This window comes from Cryptomeria japonica, chromosome 10 (assembly GCF_030272615.1).
Source record: "Cryptomeria japonica chromosome 10, Sugi_1.0, whole genome shotgun sequence".
Taxonomy (NCBI): domain Eukaryota; kingdom Viridiplantae; phylum Streptophyta; class Pinopsida; order Cupressales; family Cupressaceae; genus Cryptomeria; species Cryptomeria japonica.
The window spans coordinates 435,076,433-435,101,132 of NC_081414.1; positions in this window are offsets into that span (position 1 = coordinate 435,076,433).

A 24,700-nucleotide genomic window follows, 5' to 3' on the forward strand; every position below is an offset into this window, starting at 1 on the left:
AAACATGTTGGACAAATAAATTAGTTGTAAAAGGAAGTTACATGTGTTGGTGTGCGTTTTGACATATCATAGGGCATCTGGATTGGATATAAGTTGGGTGCCACTTTCTAGGTGGTTTAGCTCATTATTTTGTAATACCATTTGATGGTTTCATGTATTGTATCTCCTATATATTAGGTGTGTGAGATGGAGGTTATGCGTAAGAGTCTTATAGTTGTTCAGTTGCACCCAAATTTAAGGTTAGTGAACTCATGTGTGAATATTTATAATATTGTATTCTATTATTGATTTCTAAATAATATATCGGACAATTTTTGGGGTGTGGATTTTCTCTCTTAAAAGGGTTTTCCCCATCTAAATCACTTTGTTGTTGTATGCATGTTATTTATGTTTATTTATGTTATGTTTCTCTAACTATTGTAATGATCTAAAACAAAAAAATTGCATAACCCTCCTCTCAAGTTTAATATAGGAATTTGTCAACTTCCTTCCAAGTGGTATCAAAAATTGATCACCTTTAGTTCTAGTTGCAGGTAGTTGATTTTTTTGAACTAATCCATATTTGAGTGGAAGCTTGTGCAAAAGATTCTTTGTTAACTTTTTGTAGGAATTTATAGATGGTAATTTCATCAAGGAGAATAGAGCTAGAGACTTTTTCTAGAAATAATTTTGAGATATGGAAGCTAAAGATGGAGGATCTATTAATATATTGAGATTTATGTGATGCTATTGATGAGAATGTATTTATACCTATAGATCCTACTACATCTTCTCACTATGATGTTATGGATTGTAAAGTCAAAAGTATAATCAAATGGTGCTTGGTAGACTTTATTTTCATCAATATCCATGGAGAGACCTCTACAAAAAAGCTATGGAATCTAAACTTGGTGAAATGTATGAAGCCAAATCTTTCGTGAACACGATTTTCTTGACGAATAAATTTCATTCCTTGATAGTGGAAGAAGGTGGGAGAATTACATACCACTCAAAAGAATTCAATATGTCGGTGACTCAATTGACATCTGTTGGTGTCAAGATGAATGAGGAGGAGAAATGTTAAATATTTCTTTGTTCTTTGCCCAATTCATAGAATTCTCTTATTATGGCTATCAATAGTACTTTTGCTATTTTAAAAATTGAAGATGTGGTGGGTTCTTTTATTTTTGAAGAGATCGGGAGGAATATATCCATCAATGCTAAGGAGGACCCATGTTTATGTAATACCCAATAAAAAAGGCAAGAAGAATGAGTAGCATAATAAATACAAGTCCAAGGGGAGATCTAAATCTCTTGGTAAGTTCAAAGTTATTTGTTGTAATTGTAGTGATCCTGGACACTTTCATAAGGAGTGCAAAGAAAAAAAGAAAAAAATATATTTGATTATGATCTGAAGTCTGAGAAGGAAGATGGTGATGTGTTCATATTGCATCTTTGGTCACTCATGTAGACAATGATGCATGGTTAATTGATCGAGGTGCATCTTTCTATATGACCTCTAATATAGAGAGAATATAAAAAATTGATGAAGGTAAGGTGTACTTGGGTGATGATTCTCATTTAGATATTGTTGGTCATGGTAAAGTTAAAATTAGGTTTCTTGATGGTAGAATAAAAATGATTAATGGTGTGTTGCATATACCTAGACTAGCTTAAAATTTATTATCTATGCAAAAACTAATAGATGCAGGTGTGCGGATAGTATTTTATAATGCATGATGCAAAATGGTCAGAGGTGTTGGGGTGAGTTTTAGAGGTGTCAATTTTGACACACTATATAAGCTGGATGTGTACACTATTGAGTGTAATACTACTTATATGAATAGTAAATCTATGAATACTTTGTTGGAAGAGGTGAGGGTTTCACTTTTAGCAAATGGTGATTTTGGGTATCTAAGGAACTAAAGTTACCTCTAGATAAGACTATGTTATGACACTAGAGACTTGGCCACATTGGAGAAAAGGGTCTAAGGGAAATGAAAATAAATGTTAGGACCTGGAAGGCAACTGAGAGGGGGGGTGAATTAGTTGTCATTGAATTTCAACCCAATTATAACTTAATCAAACTTTGATGCTTAATACTAGTAAACCAAACTTAATGTCAATTAACAAACTAACAGTTAATATCAATACCGGTGAAACTTAATGCATGAAATAGAAAGAGAAACAACATCCACAACACATAACACATAGATTTTAACGTGGAAACCCTGTAAGGGGAAAAACCATGGTGGGAAAACTTACCCACAATCAAATGATACTACTACATATAGTATGTGTATACAAATGGGGTCTGCACATGTAGAAAGGCCAACCGCCTAGAGCACACTGCTCAAATGAGATTCACAATGACTACAGTAGGATGGTTAAATCCTAGAATAATATACAACTCAAAATAGTATCTCCAATGTTGGATTCAGTATCAGTTAAGCTCTAATAATCACCTTCAAACCTTCCTTGAACCTTCTCTATGGTCTGCTCATATGATCTTCAATATTTGCACATACCATGTTACAATACCATAACCTTACATACCATATCCCATATCTCATCAATTGAGATCTTACATATATACAAAACCTAAGACCAAATGTGTTGGTCGGCTCACTAAGAATATTACAATAAAATCAATTACAAACAAGTCTAGATGTGACACATCATGTCATCTCAATACATTTACAACAATATCCAATCAATAAATCATCTCCATAAACGTGTTGTGCTGATCTAGAATAGATAACGCATACCAGTTCATAACCTAGACCAATTTGTCAGTAATAGCAAATATGTCGACCCGATTAGACCATTAACCAAAATATAAAAACCAAGTATCCAAACCATGTCTTTGACATAATCAAGTGATCTCCAGATGATAACAAGCCATCCTCAGTGCCAATGAACAATATAACCTATCAGTGAATAATATACCAGTGATTGTGCATAAGTCAGTGAACCTGTCGATGAACACAATGTGTCGGTTCAACATAACTAAAGATCTCCAAAAGGATAATTGTTTACATCAATGACAAAACTAATGCAACACATCCATAATACCAACAATCTCCCCCTTTGGCATTGATGGCAACACTAGATGGAAAAACATCTAAGTGCCAAAACAGAATGCCAAAAACCAAAAACCAACAATCTCCAGAATAGATTAATACCAGAAATCATGATCAAAATGCAGACAGTATATATCTCTCCCTCTCCCTCAATGAATAATCTCTCCCCCTAGGATAATGTTTCTTAAATGTAAAGTTTTTCCATAGATATCTCTCCCCCTTTGACATCAAATGCCAAAGCAATAAAAATACTAGAACACACAACCAACTAATACAACCAATTAATATAACCAACTACTCCCCCTGAGAAGTAGATCTCCTCCATCAAAGCCGAAAAAAACATTTCTCTGTTATTTTCTATTGGTTTGATGTCAATCTTCAACTGTCTAAGTCTCTACTGGTGAGGGTATTACCCCAAGCTACTCTTTGAGATATTCAAAAGTTTCCTTAGGTAAAGGTTTATTAAAGATATCTGCAATCTTCTCTTTAGTATTCACATAAACCAATCTTACTTCTTTTGCTTCAACATTCTCTTTCAGAAAGTTATATTTGATAGAACCATGTTTAGTCTTAGAGTGAAATACTAGATTCTTTGATATATCAATTGTTGTTGAATTATCACAATAAATGATTATAGGTTCTTTGCATTTTATCTTTATGTCCTTCAACATTTTCTTAATCCATAATACTTGAGTACAATTAGTTGATGCTGCAACATATTCTGATTCTGCTATTGATAATGATGTACAACTCTGCTTCTTGCTCAGCCATGAAATCAATCTACTACCAAGAAAGAATGCTCCACCAGTGGTTCTCTTTATGTCATCTACATCTCCTGCCCAATTTGCATCAGTGTATGCACATAAATCAAAATTTTCGTCTTTAGGATACCATAAACCAAGATTTGTTGTGCGTTGTAGATACCAGAAAATCCTTTTTACTGTTGATTCATGATTTTCTTTAGAATTACTCTGAAATATTGAAAGAATATATACTGCATTCATTATATCAGGTCTTGTTTGTGTCAAATACAGTAAACCTCCAATCATAGATTTGTATCTTGTCGGATTAACAGGAGTTTAATCATCCTTCAATGTCAATTTATCAGTTATAGACATAGGAGTACTTACCGGTTTGGAGTTTTCCATACCAAATTTATTCAATAGTTCCTTCAAGTATTTTGTTTGACATATGAATATACCTTTATTAGTTTGTGAAATCTGCAATCCTAAAAAGAATTTTATCTCCCCAATCATAGACATTTCAAATTCTTCCTGCATCTTGTTAGCAAAGTCTTTTCACAATCCATCTTCTCCTTCAAAAATGATATCATCAACAAATACTTCAATAACCAAGATTTCATCATTGGTCACTCTAAAATATAAGTTGTTGTTTGCATTACCTTTAGTGTAACCAAGCTTCAAAAGATATTTGTCCAATCTAGCATACCAAGCTCTAGGAGCTTGCTTTAATCCATACAAAGCTTTCATCAATCTACAAACCATATCTTTATCATTTTTCAATGAAAATCCATCAGGCTGATCAATGTAAACTTCCTCTTCAAGATCACCATTCAAAAATGCACATTTTACATCCATCTGATATACTTTATAGTTCTTATGAGCTGCAATGCAAGAAATAATCTGACTGCCTCAATTCTAGCTACCGGTGCAAAGGTTTCATTATAATCAATTTCCTCTTTATGTGAATATCCTTTACACACTAATCTTTCTTTGTTCCTGATTACCTTACCATCTTCATTAAGTTTATTTCTGAATACCCATTTAGTCCCAATTACATTTTAGTCTTTAGGTCGGGGAACTAATGTCCATGTATTGTTCTTTTCAATTTGTTCTAGTTCATCTTCCATTGCTCTAATCCAATGTTCATCTTGACAAGCTTCAATAACATATGTTGGTTCAATTTGAGAAATTAAGCATACCTCTTCATTTTCCAGTCTTCCTCTTGTCATAACACCTTGATACTTGTTCCCAATTATCTGATTTTCTGAGTGATTTAGTCTTACATACCTGGGTTTATTCACATGCTGCTATTCTTCAGTCACTGTGGAATTCTCTGATGATGTCGGTGTGACTGGATCCACACTCTGTACTGGTGCACTCTGTATAGGTTCATTTATAATCATCTCAACTATCGGTTCAAAATCTACAGACCTTGAATTTCCTCTAAATTGTTCATCTATCTTCACATTAGCACTCTCAATGATTTTCTGCAATCTTTAATAAAACATCTATATGACTTGCTCTTAGATGAATAACCAAGAAATATTCCTTCATCACTTCTAGGATCAAATTTACCAATATACTCATCTCTCCTAATATAGCATTTGTTTCCAAAAAATTTGAAGTATTTAAGAGTCGGAGTATTACCAAACCATAGTTCATGAGGGGTCTTACCAGTTTCACCTTTGATGTGAACTCTGTTAAAAGTGTAAACTGTTGTATTCACTTCTCTCCAATACACATGAGGTAGATTTGCTTCCAATATCATGCTTCTAGCTTCTTCCAGAATTCTTTTGTTTTTCCTTTCCACAATTCCATTTTGCTGAGGTGTCTGAGGTATTGATAGTTGTCTTCTGATTCCATTTACTTCACAGAATGTATTAAATTCCTTAGATGTAAATTCACCTCCTTGATCAGATCTTAAACATTTCATTTTCTTACTGGTTTCATTCCCGACCATTGCCTTGAATAGTTTGAATTTTCCAAAAGCTTCTGATTTCTCCCTAAGAAAAGTAACCCAACACATCCTAGAATAATCATCAATAATTAGCATAAAGTATCTATCTCCCTAAAGACTTCTTGTTCTTACTAGAGAAAAGGGTCTAAGGGCAATGAAAATAAAAACCTTGTTGACGGTTTGAATGATTGTAGTATTGATTTTGATTATATGATCATTACATTTATAAAAAATGAAACCGCATTCAGTTATACTCAATTTCTCATAAATCTTGTGGCGTGTTAGATCTTATTCATTCTTATATGTTTTGTTATGTACTAAAAAATACACATAATGTTGTTTTCAATTTAGTCAGTTAAACAAAATTGAAGCAACTCCCCCTCAAAATTTTACTCCCAACATGCCAAGGAATCTTAGACATGAATTTTGAGGTATTGTAGGTCTCACTATGTTAACGCCTTGCATTTTCTTTTTTCATCTTTTTATGTTTTTAAGTGTTTTGATAGTTTTCAAGTCTTCATACAAAGTTGGGTCAAAAACCTAATTTTACAACCTTTTGGTTATTTTTGCTAAGTTGGGTTTTAGACCGGACATTGCATCCTATTGTAAAGATAAAAGCATTTCAAGCCTAGAAACCCAAAATACACATACATTTTGGGTTTCTAGGCCCTAAATGCATTTGTGTTCAAATAGGTTTTATTTTGAATTAAATGTACTTCTTATTTATAATTATTTTATTCTTTCATTCTCATTTTGTTTTACCAAATCACCATTGTTCTTGTCAAACCATCACCTTAGCCCTGCTATCTCAACGTTTCTATGCAAACTCAAGTATGTTTGTTATGATTTTTTTTGTTTTTAATAAAGTGTGGTCATGGTTTTTAAAACCTGACTTTATCTTTTCTTTTCGCTTTTCTTTGTCTTTGATTTCCAAAGTCACAGCTCCAAGCAATAAGGGCATGCCTTGTTAGTCAAATCCATGGCCCCGACCAATAAGGCTAAAGCCCTATATTTGGTTAATGTTCACTTTCCTAGTGCTAAGCATTACTGATCAAGATCTAAGCCTTGAACATCACTTTCAAACAAATTAATGTGTGTTCATCAGGGTATAAATCCTAACTAGCAAACATTTATTCAAAAGTGATGTTCCACTTGATGACCACAACTTAGATCTTGGCCAACAAGTCTAGACTTGTTGATCGGGATGTAAGTCTCAGTCATCAAGTTTCATCCAAATGATCAAACAAGTTCTATGACTTGTCAGTCAGGGTTGATACTCCAATCAACAAGATACACCACTTGTTGATTGATTTTTAAACCCCAACCAACAAGTCAAAGATGATTACTTGCAATTGGGATTTGATAGCTTGATTGCAAAAATCTATTCACTTAATTGCAACCAGGTTTTCAAACCCCAATTGAAAGGTCATAGAATGTCACATCCAGTTGTAATCAAGTTTCTAAAATATGATTACATGTTTGTTTTACCCTTCACACTTGCAATTTGAGGTTTAAAACCCGAATTGCAAGTAACTTGCATTTTTGTGAAGACAACCATTTTTGTAAACTCGTCCAATTTTTTGAATCTAAAGTTGGAATGTGGACATGTGTAATTGTTAGAAGTTTTCCAAATAGCATTCTTGATTGTCATGAAAGATTTAGATGTTTGAAGAGTCAGCTTGTATATTGGAGAAGAAGATGAAGTACAAATACCAGATTATCAAAATATCATCTCTCCTTCTTCAATGGTTGCAAACATTGGTAATATCAAGGATATTGAATTGGTCAGGTGGATATGTTAGAATTCATCTAGAAAAATGAGAAGCAACCAACTATTGTTGGTATATAATTGCTCCTCAATAGCAACATTCACCACATCTCCTCTTTCCTAATGGCATCTTTGGAACCTGAATTTGTCTTAGCTTGTTCTGCTTGCTTTGACAAGGAGACTAAGTCAATAAAAGATCTGGATGGTAAAGTTGTGATTAGACTATATGAATAGATTTTTTATATAATCTTCTAATGCCCTACTGCAAAATAGTATGTTGATATTTTTAAGGTAATTTTCTCAAGAATATTACTACAAAAATGAGGAAAGATGCAGGAAAAATATCAACACTAATTGGATTATGAACCCAAGAGACACAACCACTAGGTGGACTAAGTTGTACCATTGTTATTTCAAAGAAGAAACTAATGATATGGTCACACTTCTCGGTAGAATCAAAGAATTAAAGAACTCAAATGTCTTTGAGGAATGGATGTACAAGTACATTCTTATCATGAGGAAAGGGACACGATAGATCTTCTTGGGTGAACAAATTAGTGAGGCCATATGTGAATAACTCTTTGAGGTAAACACAACCCTTAAGTTCTATGTGAGCTAATATTTGGTATATGTAGCCACCTCTATGAGGTTATTTCCCATATTATCTTCAAAAGGTGATAGGAGAATTGTTCTAGTGTAGAATTTATACAAAAGATGACTTTAATTCCTAGTTGAAACCACCATAGAGGAGTCTAGGATGCTTAATTTGGTTGTTTTATGTGCCAATTTGATAATAAACTTCAAAAGGAAAGGATATTAGGAGCAGATTCGAAGAAAGTAAATGAGTATGGTTGTTTGAACCTATAGTTTCCAAATTTCACCTACCTTCGAGTGGGATGTTATGAAGGAGATCCATATATGACCCCAAGATATCCCACTAGCAAAGTCATTTTGATGAAACTTGAAAGACGAGTCATAGCAATGCACAATAGACAATTAGAATCTTATAAGGTTGGCTTCAAGTTTCCACTTGTTATTGGGAGGTATTCATTATCAACATCCATAAAGGCTAGGACAATGGAAACTAAATTGTAGGAAATCACTCTTAATAAGTTCAAAGGGAGAAAAGATTTTGATTATAGGGGAATGAAGGATAGATTCAAGAAATCCTATACTCATGTACATCAGGTGGAAGATATTTGGATTGATCGTCATCCCAATGAGGACATCAAAAGAGTAGATTATAGTCGTCTTACTCTTCAACAAATTATGGACCTTAATCTAGCAAATATTCCTAATGATATGGAAGATGATGAGGATGTACTTGATCCTACCTATATAAGTCAGAAGAGTGCAGAAACACCTCTTCCTCCCATTCAGTGGTCACAAAAGGAGTGCATTTCAATCAGGGAAATATTTCAACCACTTCTTGCTAATATCAACACATGGTTGCAAATCTAGGGAATAAAGCTGAAATATTTTCAAATAGGATTGAACGATGACACTACTGGCCCTATTGAAAAAATATATGAATTCTAAACAAAGAATAGAGAGGATCCTTCTACTTCCAAGAAGGTGACCAAGCTCAATTTCACAGTGGGGAAGGATAAGAATAAGGATCATAGAGAAACTTCTGACAAAGGAAAACAAGTTTAAACATAGAAGGAAGATCTAGAAGGATCCCAAGCTACAAAAAACATTGAACCTACCTTTGGAGTAGTGTCATAGGTATCTTCTTTAGTTGTTACAATGGTACCCCCTCCTATTGTCATATTAGGTGTTTCTCTTTATACTTATGTTGATGCCTTTTCCACCATTACTATAGATCCTATTACTCTTGTTTCTATTCAGTCAATTCCTTCCTGATCTATAACTAGGTCTATCTTAGATACTCCTCATGACAATCTTGAGAATTTTTGGATAGCTCTTGTTAAGGCTTATCTGATGTTTCTACTTCTATTCTTGATAGCAATGTTTTTTATTTTGATTAGCTAGTGTCATTTTCTATTCCTCAAGTGTCAAATGTTGAAATTATTAATGCAATCCGAATTGAAGCACCCTCTATTGTATCCATTGAGGTACAAAATGAAGAAATGAATGTTCAAACTCTAGTTGTGGGTATAGAGAAAGACACGTTAGATCTCCCTCCATGGTTGGGAACCATCACCTAAAAGGAAGAAACAAGTCATCTACCTAGATGATTTTGATTTTAGTCAATCGACTCCTGCTAAATCTAAAGTTGCTAAGAGGGCTAAGACTATCTCAAGGATCAAAATAAATGAAGATAGGACAAGATATTAAGTGATAACTAAACCTCCTCCTAACAAAACCATTCAAGAAGTGCAAGTTTCAACATATGATATGAAGAGTTAAAAAAAAAAATTAAAAACATGAAAGTGCCAAGAAAGACACACAAGCTGCAATAAATGCATTGGTCCAAAGGTGTGATCACGATAAGATTATAAAAAATAGATTGAAGCTTAGGAATGAGGAGCTTACTTTAGTTCTTCTTAAGATCACTAAGTCTTTTGAGGAGATCAAACCTTTGAATACCTCCATTATCTAGGAATCAATCAAATAGCTTGAAAGGGCTAGAAACAAAGCAAGGGAAGTTGATGTGTGTTTAAAGAGAATGATGGAATAAGGTACTCATCTCTTCAAAACTACCTTCAATATGATGAAAAAATGGAAAGATATTGAGTCACAACTAGAGCAGGTATTGGAAGTCCTATCACAATAATTAGAGTCACAAATATTACATTTAACAACTTGGACCAAATTCAAAGAAATGGATTTGGAGATTCTAGTCAATAATGGTGTTATCCCATCTAGAGAAAAATACATTGAGTTCAAAGAACTCATAATATACAGGAAAGAAGTTACTGAGGAACTAACAAAAGAGTTGCAATTGCCTTTGGAGACAGGTGAAGAGAAATGACAAGACATTGTTTTCAAAATTGAACAAATCCCTTATAAAGTCTTCTATGAGAGTCAAAAACTTCTTCATGAAGATACAATGCTATAGGAATTTGCATCTCTCTTTCAAAATGAGATTGATTCAAATGATTTCTCAATAGCCTCTATTGAAAAGTTTATAGATCTTCAAGTCGCTCTAGATAGCTTGAAGTGAATTTTGGGTCACTACAAGAAATATTTCAAAGGTTTGGAGGACACCATCACACGTGTCAAGAAAATTGTAAAACACACATCCAGACTTGATGATGTTGTGATTCAAGATGAACCATGTGATTTTGAGGAATTAATGACCAAGAATAGATATGATGAAGAATCCCCTCATAACACTTAGATTATTTTATTTCTTAGTATAGACATTTGCAATTTTGTTTTGACATTCTACATGTCATTTGAGAAAATACAATAACATGTAGCCATAGTACAAGTCAAAGGCAAGTAGGACTATACTATTGAATAAGTCATAGTTAGTTTTACATTTTCCTATTTTTACTCATAGCCCCTCCCCTATATATATGAGGGTGCTAATTTTTAAATGATCATATTTATGCATAGCAACAAAACACTACCAGTTTGTGTAGCAATTTAAAACTTTGATTTTATTTTGTAAATCAATTTCAAGTTAATAAAAGGGGCAATTATCCATTCAATGTTTGAGTTGGAGCATTTTATTATGTGATTACAATGTTCTTATGTCATTGTGGTTACATAACCTAGAAATAAATTGAGGTATTGTGTTGTGGCTATTGATTTTAAAGTGATTTTAAATCAGATTTTTACAGTTTTTAAGCTGGTATATTGGGTTTGAGTATAGTGATCATCAATTTAGTTGAAGAAATTTTGAAGTCTTTGAGTCGCAATTTCTCTTTCTTTTATAAGCTTGGAGCTTCAATATACTAGAGAGTGTTTGTGCTTCTATATATTGTATCTTTTTCATTTAATTTGTAAAAAAGGTTGTAGAAGTCTTTGAGCTTGTGTTAGCTCCTGAAATCATATATTGCATTGGGGCACACATGGTTATTTTCTTTAATCTTGTGGTATTGGTTATTAATGTTTATTACCATTCTTATTTTTAAGTCTTGAGGGAATAACTTATTCTTAAACAAGAGAATAAGAGGAACATCAATCCTGAAACAAGAGGAATTGGTGAAGGTAACTTCCAACTCATTAGTTTAGTTTTAGTTCCTAGTCAAGAGTTAATTAGTGACAAGAAATAAGAAGGCAACCTCCCCTCTATGAGGAGAGATTTAATCTCAAACACTATGGTTGAAACTACAATTTTATAAACCTTTCCAGTTTACAAATTTTTAACTTAACATTTTTTGGTGACTTTGTTAGGGATTCAAGCACACAACCAAACGCTTCACGCTTTGGTTGAAGTACATATTGTTCCTTATCATTGGTATTTATTTATTGTTGGTTTACACTTTGTGGAGATTTTACTCTGGCAAAAAGGAGCTACACATGTAGAAGGAGAAATCAAGGTATTATTAATCCTATAGTTGAGTTGTTGTAAAAACATAACTTTGATTTTCTTCCCACTAGAACACGGTCTACCCTCCAATGTACAAGAAGTTTTTCACCTATTAATTTGAGGTCTCCTATACCAAGTTAAGCCTCTAGCGTTATCATACCTTTGGTTTTACCACAAGTTCAAAGGTTTGTAATTTCTCCCTTTCAACCAGCAATAATGGCTACTCAAGGTCATTGGGGACAAAATTTTGGCCCTCTCCATTTAACTCCACCTCTTCATCCGCTCCCAAAAATTTTGCAAAAGAATATTCCCAAGTTTTATGGAGATGGAAAGCAGCATCTAGATGAACATATTGTTTCTTTCTATAGTGTATGTGGTATTCTTGGAGTAGAGCATCAAGATGTCTCAATAAGGATTTTTGTTGAAACATTACAAGGTATTGCTATAGATTGCTTCTATCACTTGGCACCTCAAACTATTACCAACTAGGATACACTCAAGACCCAATTTGAAGCAAGATTCAAGCTATCTAAAGGTGTGCATTCTCTTTTGACTCATCTCACCCAAATGTTAAATGAGCCACATGAGCCTATGTGGTATTTCATTGCTAAGTTTAAAAAGTTAAAGAATCAAATTTTGACAACTGCTCAACAACTCCGAAAAATCTCAAATGTTTCTTTGTTAACTCTCAACTATTGGAGGTGGCTTCTTGTTGATAAGGGTGCCTATAAGAGATTTGGCACATGAAAAATCTTTAGTAGTTGAAGTTGAGGATGATCTTAAGAGAGGTACACGTATTGATATGTGTTTTGACAAATCATATGGCATCTAGGATTGGAGTTAAGATGGGTTATACTTTATTGGGTGGTTTTAGCCCATGGTTTTGTATTACGGTTAAACAGTTTCATGCATTGTATCTCCTATATATGAGGTGCATGAGATGGAGGTTGTGTGTAAGAGTCTTATAGCTATTTAGTTGCCTCTAAATATTTGGTTGGTGATACTCCTATGAAATCTTTCTCTACAAGTATATTGTAATCTTTTATTGATTTCTGAAGAATATATTGGGCAACTTTTGGAGTGTGGAGTTTTTCTCTCGAAAGGATTTTCCCCATGTAAATCACTGTGTTGTGGTATGCATGATATTTATGTTTATTTCTCTTAAGTTTTTGTAATTGTTATAGGGATCTAAAAAATAAATAGCTTTACCCTCCTCTCAAGGTTAGTGTAGGAAGTTTTTTTTCTACTTAACTTCCTTAGCATAACTAGATCAAAGTCTTAGACAAGATGTGTAACTCTTGAAACTAGACAACGACATATTTAGTAGGACGATTTGACTAGCATACCATAACTTGCTAGACCTTTCAACTCTTTATTTTTTAACTTCTTTAAGGTAGGTTGACTAGCATAACATAACTTGATAGACCTTTCAACCTTCCTTGCACTACATTTTTTAGGATGAGTGGAACTAGCATAAGACATCTTGCTAGACTATTCTGACTCTTCCTTCCTACATGGATCACACAACATAACACATCTTGTTTTCCCATGATAATTCATGCTTTCGTGTATGACCTAGCATAACATAGCTTGCTAACCTAGTCTATGGAATCTACATTCCCTCTTTCTTTCTCTCATGGATCACCCAACATAACACAACTTTCTATCCTGTGGAATCCAATTCCCTCTTTCTTTCTCTCATGGATCACCTAGCATAACACAACTTGCTAGACCAGAATTCCATGTTCTCTTGTTTCTCCTCCCCATGAGCTCACAGCTTTGCATTTTGTTGGATCATAGTTCATCATTTGATGTGTGCTCATGCTCTTTCTATGTCACCACTTGTGTTCTTGTAATAGCATTCTGATAATTAGATTAGTGGCTAAGACATTTTGACTATCAAGGTCTCTACAATTAGTTGACTTGGATATTTTTGTTTTAGTACTAACCCCTTTGTTGTATGTCTTTTTAATTTTTTTGGCTTTTTTATATTTGTCTTGTTTTGTGCATCATTTCATGTGATTGTACAAGTTAATATCCTAAGATTAGGGGCTTGATTCCTCAAAATTAGTGATGTCTTATCTCTTTGTGATCCTATTCCTAGTTGCTCATATACCTATCTCTCTCTTCCCCAACTTTCTACTTTACTATGGGTATTTTCATAGGCTCATACTCCTATTAAAGGGGGGGATAAATGTAGCATCATAAATTATAACCTTTTACAATTTACACAACCTTTTGTGTCCCTACTTTAGTGTGTCCCATCCTAGTTCTCCCCTAGGTTAATTTTGGCCCTTCTACCTCAAGTTTTGGCCTTATTTTAAAAGGACAAGGGTGCTTGGGGCACCCCTATCTAGACTAGGGTTCCCAAGATGCCTTGGTCCTCCTTAAACATGCCCTAATTTAAATAGGGTGATGCACTTTCCCTCCCCAATGGTTTTTGGTCCTTGTGTCTCATTGTGACCATTGGAGGTCCTAATCGATAAATTACCTATGGAACCCTATATAAAGGCATCCTATCAATTCATTTTTATAACACATACTTACCTCATCATTTGTGCATTCATCAAATATTCTTAAACATTCAAGGTAGAATTTTATCCCACCATATTCTTCAAGCATCATGGAGCAAATCACACCATTTTTTTATGGAAGCATATGAATGTGTTTGAGTTTTCTATGTGTTTTCATGTTATTGCATCAAAATTTGTGATCGCATTTAAAGAGAATTACATCATCGACCTACATTAATCATTTCAGATCTAAGGTATATCATCTAGCATTTACTTCAAAATTTCTATTTCATATTTCAATTCAATTCAAGGTTAACTCCTAAACCAAGGTTTGACCTAAGGCAAACCCCCATCAACAAACCCTATTTCATTATTTTTGTGTGCTACAAATTGAATTGGGAGATACAAGTTAAGAATTCAATAGAGCAAACATCAACAATCAGACTCAACTTTTGAAAGCATGAAAAGTGAAGGACAAGGTCGGTATGCACCTCCTAGTCCTAGGAATTTCAAACAATATTTTAGCATGAGGTTATGAACGTCATTATGATCCAAAAAACATTTAGTTTTTTTTCTCCCTATTATTCATAGGACCAAATCACCCCACACCTCTTGGCCCTGACAATTCTACCAAGAATTTTTGTCACAGATTCTGATGTATTCTCCATTCTCATATCCTAGTTTACAACTCTGCATGATATTTGGAACTTATTGTTACTATTATTTTAGGTCAAATTATCATTATTTGTCCTAGATCTATCATTTCCATTCAAACCTAATTCAAATTCAATTTAAACTTGAACAAAGGAATAATTAATCTAATATGTATTCAACCCTTTTAAGATTGGATCAATCAAATTCAATCTCCTCCTTAATGTTTGGTGGTTCCATGAAATCAGTGATGTTATTAACCTAATTGGTGAAGTCCTAATTTCACCACCTTACAATAACTGATTGTAATGTTCAATTTTTTTTGTTGTTGCTACATTAGGGTAGTAGATCCAAATAGCTTACTCACCATGGTTTTTGCCTCCTAAGTTTTCCACATAAAATCTAGTGTTGTGTTTTTTGTGTTGCTTGAATACAAATTAATTGTATTATAAATGTTAATCCTCCTAACATAATTGTGATGATTATTTATGAAGTTAAAATTTAATGATATGTATAGATTCACCCCCCTCTCATTATATTGGTGTGTTCCATTAATTGGTATCAAAGCATTGGTTCTTTGGTGCAAATTAACAAGTAAAGGTAGATCTTGGTCTAGAACACATAACAACTCAAGAAAGAACCTCTCCAAATAGGGAGCCACTATTTGATGGGAAAAATTATACTTTTTGGAGTATAAGAATGGAAGCTTATCTAACTTTATTAGGTTTTGATATATAGCAATATATTATGGATGGATGCACCACTCCTACTACACCTCCAACATATCAAGCTAGTAAGAAGGCATGTGAAAACAATACTAAACAAAAGGATGTTTTTCTATGTGGAGTATAAAATTTTGAATTTGTGGAAATTATACATTAAATATCTACTAAGGATATCTATGAAAAACTTCATGTTATATATGAAGGAGATGATAAGATGAAACGGGCTAAGTTGCAAACCTACAGAGGCAAGTTTGAAATATGAAGATGAAAGAAGAAGAGAATGTTATTGACTATTTGCTTCATGTGGATGAATTTGTCAATGTTATCAAATGATTGGTTGAAGAAATAAAGGAACCTATGATTATAAAGAAAGTCCTTAGATCTATTCCCTCTAGGTTTGAGTTAAAATTTTATGCTATTGAAGAAGCTAGAGATCTAGATAAGTCTATAATGAATGGGTTGTTTGGATATCTTACTACTTATGAAATGGGGAATATGAACGATGGGATATTAAAGAAGGAACCAAATTTCAAGGCATATAAGAATTAATAATCTAATCCTAATTTTGTAAGGAAGCTAAGGAAAGTGTTGACAAGTATAAAGGTAAGTTACCTTTCAAATGCTTTATTTGTGGTAAAGTAGGTCACTATGTACTTAAATATCCTTTTGAAGAAAATTAAAATTGTAATCAATCTAAGAGTCATAAGGAGTTCAAGAATAATAGGGGAAACTTCTAGAAAAGTTTATATTCCAAAGAAGGCAATAGTTCTTCTAAAGAAAATAATGAATGCACCTGTTAGAGAGAGAGAGAGAGAGAGAGAGAGAGAGAGAGAGATAATAATCCCTATTCATGGCTATTGTGGAGAATGAAAACAATCCTACAAAGGATAAAAATGAAACACTTTATCCTAATGAAGAAGAGTGTGAAGTATAATTAGAAGGATAACTCATCTCTACCCTACTTGAATTAAAATTGCTAAGGAAAGAAAATCAAAAGAAAAAAGAAAAGCTTGAAGAATCAAAAAATTTGATTATCAACCTAAAATTTCAAATAGAAGAAGTTGTGAGAACAAAATTGAAGGAAAAAGAGAAGGATGATAAGCATCTTGAATTAGAAAAAATATATTTGAGAAAAGTTATAAAGAAAGTAAATATAAAACTAGAGGAAATCCTAAAGTTTGAGAAGAGAACTAAAATTTTAGATAAGACCTTAAGAAGTTAAAGGTCACCCTTCATCAAGACAGGGCTTGGATTTGAGAAAGGTCAAAACTCAAATAATTTTGCATCTCCTAACAAGGAAAATATATAAAAGGTTAATCAAATTTTAATCCATCCAAGAAGATTTAAGACAAGAAGAAGGATGACGGGTTTGTCAAAGTCAACAATAAAAAGAGGAGACTCATAGGCCCTTCTCCCACAAAGCAACCACACCCACCTAGGTTCAATGAATCATTCTTTGGTTACCTTTTTTCCTATTATCAATTTGGTCATAAGGCTACTAATTCTAAAATTAACATGAGGAGTGATTTCCTAAGCAAAAATATTTTTGCACTTTTGGTTGATTTCAATAAAATATGTTATAAGTGCAACAATTTGGACATATAGCAAGATTTTGTAGAATTATCTTTGTGAAGCCTTTTAGAGAAAAAAGTGGAAATGATGTTTCTCCAAAGGAAAGTAATAAAGTGGACATTATTGCAAATCAAGTGAAAGAACCTAAAAAGGAATGAAAAGAGAAGAAAATGGATTAGAAGGTAGAGAATTATCTACTTGTGCAAGCTAAATTTTATGCACAAGATGAAAGAAGAAAGTGGTATGTTGATAGTAGTTTCTCAAAGAACATGATAAGAGAAAATAGCAACTTTATTGTTGTGAAGGAAATTGATGAAGGCATAGTGAGATTTGAAAGAAATGATATTGCAAACATAGTAGGGAAAGTCACTATTAGTATTGAGAATGGTAAGACAAGAACTAGAAATGTTCTATATGTGGAAGGACTCAAACATAGTCTACTAAGTGTAATATAGATGTGTGATCAAGGATACAATCTCATATTTCATAAGAGATGTGAAATTAGAAAGGCAAGCTCAAGATAGTTGATTGCATATGCATATGAAAATGACAACAATCTATATATCCTCAATAAAGTAAATGGACACAAATGATTCATGAGTCAAATAGATGAGAGTTGTCTCTAGCATAAAATAATGGGTCATATCCACTTTGATAATCTTGTAAAGGTCGGCTCCAAGCAAGTTGTAATAGGTATGCCTAAAATTGTAAAACCCTCAAGTACCTTTTACTAGCAGTGCCAACTAAGGAATCATACAAGAGAAAGGTTCAAAACAAAGGAGTACTCAACATAAAAGCCTCTATATTTGATTGAACAACTAGGATAAGAAGTCTGCAATGAGAGAGGTACTTCATGCTACTTATTGATGTTTTTTTCTAGAATGACTTGGGTTAGCTTTTTGAAAGATAAGTCTAAAGATCTTGAAATATTTAATATTTTTTAAATCTATGGTAGAAAATGAAATTGGCTCTAAAACTAAAATTCTAAGGTCTAATAAAGGTGGTAAGTTTACCTCAAATGAGTTTTCAAGAATTTTGTAAAAGCATAAAATAAGAAGATAGAAATATGTTGCAAGGATTCCTCAACAAAATGGAATAGATGAGAGGAAAAATATAACACTTCAAGATATGGCAAGGTAAATGGAGAATGAGGCCAATTTATCTATTAATTTTGAAAAGAAGCAATTCATATTGTTGTCTACATTCTTAACAAAGGATAGATAAGAGTGAATAAAACATAGATCACATATGAGCTATGGAAAGGCATACTTGTATCTATCAAATACTTCAAAATCTTTAGTAGTAAATGTTACATAAAAAGGGATGAAGATAACTTGGTCAAATTTGACTCAATATCTGATGAAGGTCTCTTTTTTGGTTACTCAAAAAGAAGCAAGGCATATAGATGCTACAATAAGAAATTGCAAAGGACTGTTGAGAGTGTAAATATTAAAGTGTATGAAAGTTTGCATCATGAGTTGGTATCAATTAAATAAAGGATAAAAAGACACTTGCAAGGTATGTTTAGCAAGATCTCTCTGAAGATTAAATTATTGGTGATGAGCATGTTGTGGTTCAAACTAGGAGAAAGCTAACAAATAATTCACAGTGTGCAAACTTCTCCCTACTATCCATGATAGAACCTAATAACTTCTCAGAGGAAAGAAAAGATGAAAGCTATATTGAAGCTATACAAGAAGAGTTGAAGTAGATAGAAAATAATGAAACACAAGAACTTGTTCCTAGGCCTAAAGATAAGAATGGCATTGGGAAAAAGTGGGTATTTAGGAAAAAAATGAATGAATATGGTCAAGTGATAAAAAACGAGGCAAGTTTTTTATAAAGGATATGCTCATGTAGAAGGTATTGATTTTGAAGAAACCTTTTCTCCTTTGGAAAGACTAGATAAAATCATAATGTTTTTAGAATTCCCAGTCTACAAGGACTTCAAGGTATATCATATTAATGTCAATTCAATATTCCTAAATGTAAATCTTGAAAAAGAGGTTTACTTTGAGCAACTTTCAAGACTCCAACTCATAGATAATTAGGACTTTGTGTGCAAGCTAAGGAAGGCACTTTAGAAACACAAACAAGCCCATAGGGTTTGGTATACTAGATTGGACAACTACCTACAACAAAAAGGATTGAAAAGGGGTATTGTCGACAACAATCTATAAATTGAATCAAAAGGTGGTCACCAGTTGATTATTATTGTCTATTCTGGTGACATATCTTTGGTGGAACCAATAAAAACAATGTGCAAATAATTTGTAGAGGAAATGCATAAAGAATGCAAAATGTCTATGCTGGGTGAGTTATCCTTTTTTCGTGGTCTACAAATTGCTCAATTTGATAGTCATATTCATTTCTCAAACCAAGTACATGAAAGAGATGTTGAATAATTTTCAATATTGAAGACTGCAAGGTTGTTTGTGCACCTATGGTAACTAGATGTAAGTTGAGTAAGGATAATGAATCTCTTCTTGATGATTTAACTTTATATAGATCCATGACTACAATTTTTTTGTACCTGACTGCATCTAGGCTTGATATCATGTAAATGGTGCACATAGTGGCAAGATTTAAAGCTACTCCAAAAGAGACAAATGTGAAGAAAGTAAAGACAATATTTAGATATTTGAAAAGTATAATTTACTATGGGCTATGGTATCCCAAAAGTGATGAATTTTCTCTAAGTACATATATAGATGTTGATTGGGCAAGAAGTTTTGATGATAGAAAAATCACCAATGATAGAGCATCCTTTCTTAGAGACAAATTGTTCTCATGGCTAAGAAACAAGACTCATTTTTTCTATCTACTATAGAGGCAAAGTACATTGTAGATGTATCATGCTATACTCAAGTGCTATGGATGAGACAAACCTTGAAGGATATTAAGGTGGAATATGATGAAACTATCCCTATTATTTATGATAATATCTAAGTAAAATCAACATTTTAAAGAATCATGTGATGCATTTAAAAAATAAAGCACATATCAATCAGGTATCACTTTCTAAGAGAAAAAGTTACTAGTCAAGGAGTCAGATTGGAGTATGTAGCTAAAAGATCAAATTGTTGACATTTTTACAAAACCCCTTCCTAAAGAGACATTTGAGTATCTCACATAGAGGCTAGGAGTGTTATCTCCTTCTTCCTATCTCTAATTGAATATATGGAGCATTGGTCTAGGGGGAGTTTGTCGAAGTATTATTCTTCAACACTAGAACTCAAGATTTTAGTATGCCCTTTACCATTAATATCAAAGGGGAGAGATACAAAAAAGGAGGAAACATACATGAGATGCATTAAAGGGGGAGAATATTGGAAGGTATTATTCCAATTAGCATGTTGCATTTAGAATATTGTTCTTATAGGATCACCATTAATGAAAAAGGGGAAGATTGTTGTCAGATTGTTGTAATTGATGTCAATATTGCAAAGATGAAGGGGGTTTTAACTAAAGGGGGATAGTGTCTATAGATCCATTTAATATTATAAATGTTATGCAAAATTTATTAAGTTATCACAAGTTCTTCTACTCATTATAATGGACTGTTCCTCCATCGTATTCATAAGATAACGGTATGGAGAAGTTGGGAATGGTTCCATAGAAACTGTGATGAAGTTAAATTAGTTGGTTCTGATAGATTTGGCTCTATAATTCATTTCTTATTCACTATTTTCATCCTAGGGTTTCCATCCTAAAACCCTAATTCTCAATTTTGGGTGTGTACACTTTTCTTATAATCACTCTTTGGCATGTATCACTTATAGCTGGTTCCTTATGTTATCATTTAAGCCTTCATGTACATTTGATTATTGGCCCCTCTTTCCTAGTGGATATAGCTTGACTAAAAGATTGAAGACTTAACATTTCACAAGTCATAGGGCTGATTTTTGCTTTGATCAAGATCAATGGTCACAATTTAATCCTAACTTCCATGCATTTGTAAAATGTTCATGGCATATTTCTTAAAGCTATGAAATTGTGGGATGCAGAATTATCAACCTTTTTTCTAGATGAACATACAATTTTCGCATATACAAGATGCTTGTGGGACCCCATCTCTTCATGCTATGTAAATACAAGATTATAACATGTCATTCTGATATTAGTGAATCTACAATGTGCAAGGGTTCTATCTCGTTAGTCACAATGTTGCATGAGCATGCCATGTGTCTATGAGGGTAATAAGAAGTCTTTTTGCTTGTAAATTGATCTCACATCTTGTTTATTTATCTTACCATAAAAAAGAGAATATCAAAAACCAAAATTGAAGCCTATTTAATGGGTAAGTTCCTAATTTAAATTTAAATATTTAAGATTTGATTGTGAAGCAGTAGGTTTAACTTGTTAGAGGCCAGCATGGGAGATTATTTTCAATACTTCTAATGCATCTGAGATGACATTTGGAGTAAGTAAAGGAGTGTAGAGTTGTATATATAGAATATCATTGCTCAATTAGAATAGATGAAAGTAAGAATGCATATCAGAGGTCATCCATATCAAAATAAACCAATTTACGGTTCTATTTATGTAATTCATGATATATCCTTCATAGTAGAGGTTTATATGTGTCATTGAAGTGATCAGAAGTTGAAATTTATCATAATGACAAAACCTAGTTACAATTTTTCTCTGTGATATATTTTGAATCCTATTTCACATAGGGAATGTCTATCATGTGTTGTATAATCAGTTTTGAGGTTGGTGCTCTTGCTTAGTATGAGGTTGGTGCCTCACTAGTATTGAGTTAGAGCTTAGATAAGGGTATTGTAGTCTCCTTTGGTTAAGTGCCCATAAACATTGTTTTGACAAGGGGATTGGTGTCTTCTTAAGGTTGTTTCCTTCATAACTTTATTAAAATGTTCATATTGTTGGGAAAATGGTGTCTCAACCTTGCATTTACATGGGGTTACTATTTATAACAAGTTTTCATTTGAGCATGAAATGGTGTGAAATTCTCCCCAAATTTTTGGTTTAATGCCCGCCAAAATACCCTAGAGAAACACACTAACTAACATGCAAAATAGAGATAACAATTTTTTTTAAAACATCTATACATGCATCCAATACAATGCAATAACATTCATTAACTTGATACACAACTACGCATCATGAATATAATCACCAATCATGTTACGCAAGCAAAAATAAAACACATTATAACATCTACCTTCCCTAAAGTATCTCAACGCCATTACTTAAGCTAAACACTTAACAAATCCTAACCAATAGCATTCATTCCTAACATGATATCATATATATTTTCATTAACCAAGTGCGGCCTAAACATGCTATCCATCTATCTCTACATGCATACACATATGATTCGTCACTTTAACATAGATTATTTACATCCATTTATGAATACTCCAACCATCCCATTAAGTTCATCTTTAAGAACCAAGACCAAATATTCCTAATCCCAACCATTCTTTTCTTTTAACATCAATTAACCATTTCAATTTCAATTACCACATTATTAAACCATAGCAATATGAACTATTTGCATCATCACACGCATAGAACTAAGTACACATCCATAGATTCAATATCCACTAATCTCATTATTAAACAATCTCAAGATACACATGATACATCATACTCCCTAATACGTCTACTAAATACATGAGTACAATGTCTTTTACATTAGTGAGTATAACTCTCTCTAGATATAGTTACATATACATGTCTAATGATTCATGCTCAATAAGCTAATATAAATATTCATCCATGAGCTGAAGAGATAAGAGATCCACATCCACGCAAGGCATCCAAGAAAAGCATCCACTGCTAAACATCCCAATGGAAGAAAGGCACCAACCACCCGACCATGTGGAACCAAAGGGACCACCCCTCATGCTAGGAGATGACACAAGATCCCACACACACTCTAGATCTAAGCTGACATCTATCAACCAAAGAGGAAAAGCTCCAACACAACCAAGGGAAACATACCAAATAACCAAGAAAACCTCCACAGGCAACTCTACAACAAGACATAAGGAACTAGGACCAATATGTACGGAAAGAGTGTCATAACATGCTACCACATAGGATACACATACAAAATTGTCTCAACCTTTGAGAAAATCAAGGTAGTACGGTATTCCCGGTTACCGGATCTACCAACTCACTCCAGTTTTCTGATCCATGAGATGGGTACCAAAACTACATTTATTATCTTGCTTAGATGAGTTCCTCTACCCAACCCACCTAGTATTAATTATTATGTTATCACTTATCAATTACAACAAAAAACCTCCAATGAGCTATCCAAACAGTCTAGACGCTGACTCTCTTACTCAAGAATCTTGGCAGTCTATTCCTTGTGACCTCAGCAGACTCACGGAAGCCCACTCCCCTACTCAAACAAAAGGGCTCACAAACACAAAATCTAGCTAACCAAGATAGAACATCATAAATGTACAAGAATCAATATCATATGCCACATAGGTCACATAAACCACACAACATCATAGAGAAAAGAATCCATAGCAAGGTATCACTCCTCTTGCAGCAAAATAAATGATCAAATAACGCATCAAAATCTTACTCCGGACATCCAAGAGTATTTAGAAAATACAACATAACCTCTGGACAGACCCCTGGAAAAGACTGACAGTCAGAAAAATCCAAACTGAATTCAAAAAATTTGGAAAAGACTCAAAATAGAGAAAGATACCAGAACAACGCATTTACCTCACTGTTTAGTGCTTATACAAATTTCTACATCGCTTATGACTTTCAGAACAATACATATGATAGACAAGATCATGCTTATGTGACACAGGTTAGCGCATTTATACTAAAACAACGCATATGATGATTATGATAGCACTTATAACTGGTAAAACAACGCATATGGTAAATAGAACAGCACAGATGATCAATGGGTTAGCGCATATGTCGTTTTAGCGCAATGCTCAGATAGACAGATGAAAATAATGAATTTTGGGAATAAAATAAAATCACAGAAACTATATACGGTCCTGAAAATACACTCAATAGAAACTCAATCACAATACAAACCTAAAGAACCAAGTACCAAGCTCAAATGGCAAACATTTAAGGTTCAAACAAGGTTTTGAGAAAATAAATCCCGACATTATACGGACATGGAAACTCATAGACAGATTAACAGAGACTCCCAACTTCTATTACACAATAGAGACTCAAAACAAAGACCAAACCTCCAAACTTAAGCAAAAATCAACATACAGACAATATTCATAGTGTCGGCATTCATG